The sequence below is a fragment of the Lactuca serriola genome, chromosome 7 (genome assembly GCF_051521515.1).
Source record: "Lactuca serriola cultivar US96UC23 chromosome 7, Lser_US96UC23_V15, whole genome shotgun sequence".
Taxonomy (NCBI): domain Eukaryota; kingdom Viridiplantae; phylum Streptophyta; class Magnoliopsida; order Asterales; family Asteraceae; genus Lactuca; species Lactuca serriola.
The window spans coordinates 118,162,344-118,170,000 of record NC_136414.1 but is presented as its reverse complement, the minus strand read 5'-3'; positions in this window follow the sequence as shown (position 1 = coordinate 118,170,000).

Genomic DNA, 7,657 nt, shown 5'->3' with positions numbered 1-7,657 from the left:
TGGTCGCCTGGCATATACAAGTTTTGCATAACTAAGATGAATAAGACAGTCGACTGAGTGACTCTGCCCCAAATCTACAACCAAACAAGGAACATGAATTAAGGCGGAATCACTCACTCTAAGCCTGCAAAATCTTAGCTATGCACAACCCTGATGTACGTACTAAGTCATCATAACTCACCTGTATGGATCTTTAGTTCCCTTATGAATGCTGTGACTTGATCAGATGAGTGAGTTATTATAATTACTTTTCAATTTCCTCAAGTTTTAATCTTATATTAAATATAATCGAATTTTAAAGTAAATTTTTTTTATGTCGAAGACGTACGCTTTTTGCTGGGGGCTCCGGGGTAGTTTCTCCTGCGGTGATCATCAGAATTCATCCATCCGCACCTGAGTTCTTCGTTATCGGGCAGTCCCTCTTGTAATGCCCAGTCACACCACAACCATAGTAGGTCTGGTTTAGTTCTACTCCGGGGACTTGGGAGATGAGTTGTGTCGGCACCCTGCAAAAACGAGCAGTGTGCCCCTTCCTGCGGAAATTCATGCATTGCATTTCCCGCCATACTCCGGTGTGGTGGTAGTTACACTTTCCACACTTCGGGAGAGTTCCATCATATCGACTGGCAAGTGATGGAGTAGCAGGTGTTGTAGCGGCGTATACGATAACCATTTTTTGCTCCTATGGGGTTTCCTATGTTATTTTCTCCTTCCTCTTTTTCCCCGAATTTCGTTTGTGGTCCCCTCCCTTTGATGGCTTGGGAATGGGGACCACCACGCCATGGCGGACTCCATGGTCAATGAGTCTCTGATACCAATCTGTCACACCCCCAAACCAGAATGGCGGAAATGTTTGGGGGCGGAGGACATCATATGTAGTATCACAACACATACATCATAGTAATCAAAGTAACAAACAACCATTGCATTAATATTAAAGTGTTTACAATGTAGGTGATTCATAAAAGATTTACAATGGCATTTTCTGCTATAAGAAAATGCCATTTGGGCTCAAAAACTCGGGTGCTACCTACCATATACTGATGGAAAAGGTATTCGTCGACCAAATTGGAAGAAATATCGAAGTCTACATCAATGATATGGTAAGTAAAAGCCGCAATGAAGAAATGTTACTCCAAGACGTGGAAGAAACCTTCAAAATGCTAGTCGAAGCGCATATGAAGTTAAATCCGAGTAAGTGTACTTTTGGAGTCGAGGAAGTCCAATTCCTTGGCTATCAGGTGACCAAGGAAGGGATTCTACTCAATCGCACCAAAATATATGAGTTTCTCGAGTTGAAAACCCCCCACAACCTTAAGGGAGTGCAGGATATTAACGATAGGTTAATGACTCATGGAAGTTTCATTGCCAAATCCACAAAGAAGGCGCTTCCTCTGTACCAAACACTCAAACGATGCCTAGACAAAAAACAATTCAAATGGTTATAGGAAGCGAACGTAGCCTTGAAAAAACTAAAAGACGCACTGCATCAAATGTCTACTCTTTCCTGCCCACTTACAGGGGAGACTCTATAGACGTACTTAGTAGCGTCTGAAGAGGATATCTCCTCTGTGTTAGCGGTGGAAAGGGGAGGCAAGCAAATCCCCATTCACTTTGTCAGCAGGGCCCTGCAAGGGACAGAAGTAAATTATCCAGCCTTGGAAAAATTGGTCCTCACCTTTCTCTACATTGTGAGACGTTTACGGAGGTATTTCTAGGCCCACAAGGTGGAGGTTATGACCAGTTACCTAATAAAAAAAGTGCTGCTAAGGCCAGAAAATTACAGACACCTAGCCAAGTAGGACATAAAGTTGGGTAAACATGACATCCAGTAGCATCCCATAACCAACATCAAAGCTCATGCACTTGCTGACTTCCTGGTTGAAATCCAAGATACCATCAAGAGAGTACCGACGACAATCTCTGTTGACCCGTTAGAGCCTAAGTCCGACAAGGAACTTTAGAAGTTGTATACCGATGGTGTAGTAAGCAAAGAAGGCTCAGGCACATGCCTGATCCACTAAAGCCCCAAAGGCGAAGAGATCACCTATGCACTACGGTTCGACTTCCAGTTATCTAACAACGATGCAGAGTATGAGGCGCAACTGGTAGGATTAAGGCTAGCCAAGGAGGTTGGCGCAAAACAACTAGTTGCTCTTAGTGACTCGTTGCTTATCGCAAACCAAATAAAAGGAGTATACGAGGCAAAGGACCCTAGGGTGCAAAAATATCTAGACGTGGTCCGAAATTTAGCCAGCACGTTCAAAAGTTTTTCAATAAAGAAAATATCTCGAGGGAAAAATGCAAGGGCAGACGCCCTCAGTGGCCTCCACCTCATATGATCATCTCACAAAGAAAGTGATGGTCGAAGTACTCCCAGAAAGGAGTATTGATAACCAAAAAGTCAATACCATATCAGCCCCCCCCCCAGAATGGACAAAACCATTTGTTGATTACCTGAGCCATGATGTGCTTCCAGACGATCCACAGGAGGCAAGAAAAGTCTAAGTTAGGGCACCGCATTTTGCGATACGGGACAATCAGTTGTACCGAAGGGGATATCTAAGCTCATGGATTAGATCCATTTCTGAGACAGAGGGGCAAGCTTTTCTCAAAGAAAGTCATTCCGGGGACACAACAACACATGAAGGCAATCGCGCATCCACAAGCAAGATAATTCGTGTATGAGTATATTGGCCGAACATATACAACGACGCCGCAGCCTTAACCAAGAAATGAAGGGAATGCCAAGCATTCTCCCCTTTCCAAAATCAACCAGCCATGCCATTGAAAAGCATCACTGGCCCCTGGCCTTTCCACCAATGTAGGATCGATATAGTGGGACCATTTCCACTGACCCCAGAAGGCGTAAAGTTTTTGCTAGTAGCCGTGGACTATTTCACCAAGTGGATAGAGGCAGAACCACTGGCCACTGTCACTAGCAAGCAGATGAAAAAGTTCATGACACAGAACATCTTGGCTCGCTGTGGAACCCCTAGGATCCTCATTAGTGACAATAGCACTCATTTTGAAGGAAGTCCCTAAAGGAAAGGTGTGAAGACAAGAAAATCCACCGCCGGTTCACATCAGTAGCGTATCCTCCGGCTAATGGACAGACAGAGATATCCAACAAAACCATAATCAATGGTTTGAAGAAAAGGCTACTCAAATCAAATTCCATCTGGGTGGACGAGATCCCGACAGTGCTATGGTCCTATCGACCACAGCAAGGTGAAGCACGGGAGAAATGCCCTTTAGTCTAACCTATAGGACGGAGGCGGTCCTCTAATTGGAAATAGTCGCTGGCTCCTTCCAAACATAGAGTTTCGAGGAGGTGGCCAATGAAGAAGGGCGGCGCCAAGACTTGGACATGCTCGACAAAAAATATGAGGGAGCACAGATGCACCAAGCGTTGTATAAATTACGGACCGAGATGTAATGACCCTATTTTCAAAAGAAAATTTTCATTTTTAATTAACCAAAATATTTCCACAACCATGAAGTTTCCAAATACATTTGTTTCCAAAATTCATAACCATTACAAATTTATTTCAAATCATCATAATGTCCCATAAAATGCCTGAGAGAGAGTGCACGTCGCGGCATCAAACCTTGCCCTTTCCCTTAGTCTTAGATGTACCTGAAACAGATCCACAAACGGTAAGCTAATGCTTAGTAAGTTCCCCATAGCATACCCCATACACAATCCACATAACACATATCATATTAGCTACAAAAGCTATCTCTACCACATAAGCCATGCATACAAACATATAAGGATGTCGTGGGCTCCTCCCAAGGTCTTACTCCAGGATGCCATAGGCTCCCCCACATGGTCTTACACCCAAATGCCATGGGCTCCCCCATGGCCTTTAGCAGGAAAGCCATGCGCTCCCCCACATGGTTTACATCCAAGTTCCATGGGCTCCTCCCATGGTCTTTGCTTGAAAATCCATGGGCTCTCCCATATGGTCTTACATCCAAGTGCCATGGGTTCCTTCCATGGTCTTTCCCTACAAGTATCACATATATAGCTAGCATATTACCAAACATATCTAACTCTCATAACACATGTCACACCCCCAAACCAGAACGGCGGAATCATTCGAGGGCGGATGACTTCATGTAGTATCGTAATAGTTGAATACATAGTAAAGAAAGTAAAACAACCATCATATATATAATTTAAAAGCTACATTGTTGAATGATACTTGTTTCAAATCAAATTACAATATGATGTCAAAATGAGTTTTAAACTGACGCCTTAGCGTCACTTCTCCAAAAGATGAAGTTTACCTGTATTACTGAATCCCTGAGAAATACAAGTAGATTTGAAAGAGTAGATCAACATTTAAGCTGATGAGTTCATAAGTATTTAATGTCAATGTTTGTATGAATTTGAATGAAATTGTTTGTAGATGTTTGAAAACTCCTAGAAAATCCCATATTTCCTACTAGTATAAAAGTAGTCTTCTACCAAGACCAGACTGTTTTGAATGTTTGCTTCTAGAAATCCAATATTTTTCCATAAGTGTGTGGTAGTTTAGAAATTCCAAAGTTGTAACGCAATAGTGTTTTTCATGCCTAGAATAATAGATTTATGTATGTATAAAATCACTAAGGCATTTGATAACCCCGTAAATCAACATGTTTTTAATACTCCGTGTGAGTTTTATAACCATGCTATTGACCCAGACAGCCTGCAACAACGTTCTTCAGGCGTTGGAATGTTAGACGTTTGTCACCCCAGACCTGCCGGTCTAACTGTAGCTAACAATTTAGGTGCGGGATTGTCAATCTCGTATAGATCTATACACAAGTATCATGCTCTCCCTATAAGAGATTATGGTATATAATATAGGACTTTAACTGCATACTTGAAAGTACGTGAAGTTGAATGTCACACAAAACTTAGTATTAAATAAATTTACGTATGAAAAGTCCATTTGTTCTCATATATGAAAGTATTTACTTGATATAGTTCTTGTAGTATGTAAAATCTCATGAATACCTAGTAAACGTTACCTATTATAGTTTTTTCCAAATGTGTGATTCGTTTGTATGATAAACCCTAGTGCAATATCGACTTTGTATGCAAGTATAACGTTTGTAATAATATTATTGCATATTATAAATAAAGTGTTATAGTGATATGTTGTATGTGAACGTTTTCGTATGATAGTTATAAATCACATATGATTGATTATAACAAAATTATAGCAGAAGATTGATGTTATTCACACGAAGATAATCGTGTGTTTACTTGTACTTCCCCCCTTAAAAGTGTATAAAAGCATTTACAAAGCATTTGAAAATGTATTTATAGGGGTATGAACTCACTTGATAGATTGAAGAAGGTGAGACGAAAACCGAGCAGAACTTAAACTTGAGAAAGTTGATTTCTCGGGAATCTTGGGAATCTCGGGAGTGTAAAACCTTCCTTCGGAACTTGGATGTGAAGACCGGGGCTTTCGGATGGCTTCGAGGGTTTAAACACAGAGCTTCAGCACGAGAAAGAAGAGAATTGAGCAATGAAACCCAGAACCCTTTGAGCTCTATATTTTTGGGTCCCACGTCGTGGCAAAAGGGTTGTCCACGTTGTGGAATCGATCCTATCCCCTTCCATAGACGAGACGTCTGCTGCCAAGTTTGAAAACCCATAAGTCATGGTCCCACGTCGTGACCATCTGTGCCACGTCGTGGCCAGCTTGACAGCCTCAGATTTTGTGTCTCGAGCTTGTAAAATCCATGACTTCCACGTACGAGCTCCGTTTTCGACGTTCTATATATGCACACGTATGTGAGAATATGCTCTACAACTCTCGTTTAGACTTCGTCGACTAATTTTGAATTTGTTTTTAATTAATTCTTTTTAACAGGCCGAGGCACGAAAACTCCGTCATAAATCCATAACTTCTTCATCCGACGTCCGTTTTCGTCAGACTTTTTACCATTGCGCTACTATTGTTGAGTTCTTCGATTCTCATTTAGGTTGTTTCGGCCAAAAGTCTCTCGATCTCTATTTCGAGTTTTTAGCTGTCTACTACTATATCTAGAACTTTGAAAAATCATAACTTCCTCATACGAAGTCAGACTTGGACGCTCTTTTCACAAACGTTTACGGTTTAATGATATCTAAAATTTTCATTTAGATACCTAAGGCTAAAAATTTTTGTATTGAAATTTTGCATTTTACGTTTAACAGTATTGACGGTTTTGCTGTGAATCTTAGGTTGGTCATAACTTCTTCGTTATAACTCGGATTTTAGTGTTCACTATATTTCTGAAACCCTTGACACGATATCTATCATTTATGCAATCTAGTAGAGACTTTTGAAGATCTTATTTTAGACAATAATTTCATTATATCAAAAGAGATTACAATTCTTGACTTTTTAGTTCATTACATTGATTCGAAAATATCGGGTTGTCACAACACATGTATCTACAGCAAACATACCATATATCTCTACACAACAAGTATACCATCTATCATGTAATGGGTCAGCCTTGGTACTTTACACCCATTCGTATGGTGAGAAGACTCGCCTATCGTGAATATAGAACTGAGAAGCTAAGATTAGCTAATCCCTCACATGCTGCTCCAAATCAACCGCCTATAATCATCATGTGATTAACTCGTCAAAATCCTGTAGACACCTTTAAAGTCAACACAGGTCAACAGTCCATGTTGACCTCTACTCGTCGAGTGTGTCCATCAACTCTACGAGTTTTCTGAGTAATTCCTCCACTCGTCAAGTTACCCGTGTAACTTGCCAAGTCCCTCCGAAAACTCATGAATACCGAACTGAAAACTCATGCAACTAAAAACTCATGACAACCGAAAACCCACTCGAAAGACCTGAAAATGGATAAACCTTATTCGACTCGTCGAGTTCCGTCAGTCTCCTTCAATTTTAGCCCTTTCCAGTGGGATCGAAGGTCCCAAACTCCAAATCCAAACTCTCCTAGTGCATATGCCACGTAAAGTTTCAAACTTTATGTGCATGCAAGGTCCTCCAAGGCTATAACTTCAAAACCATGCTTCCTATAAGGTTCTCAAGCATGGAAAGGGGCTAAGCTAGATAAAGTGAGTGACTTTATGTCCTTGGGGACCTAGATGATGGGTTTTGAGCATTCTAACACTCCTAAGGTGTGCATGCAACCCTAGAAACCTTGGATCTTTGTTTTCTCTACTACACATGCAAACTTTCTTTTTTCCAAGGTTTCATTCTAACTAGCATACCATGAAGTATATGTGACACAAAAACTAGTAGAATGACAAACCTTTTCTTGTAGCTTGATTCCTTAAACCTTTAATAGCCTTGCACCCCAAATGTGATGCCTAAAATGTTTCACACAACACCACCAACAAATGAAGAACTTGAGACAAGTATACTTGCACTCAAAATCTGCTAGCCCTCTTTCGTTTCACTTAAGTGCCGATTTTGGTAGCTATGGGGTCCTTTATATAGTGAGACACAACTAGAGTTACACCATGGAAACCCTAATGTGCATGACTTTCCACATTCCATATGCTCCATGGGTTTTAACCTCCATGGAGTACCCATGGGTCACCACATGGGTTTAGCCCAACATAAAGGATTATGGATCATAAGCCCACTATATAAGAATGAATGATTTACACAATCAATCC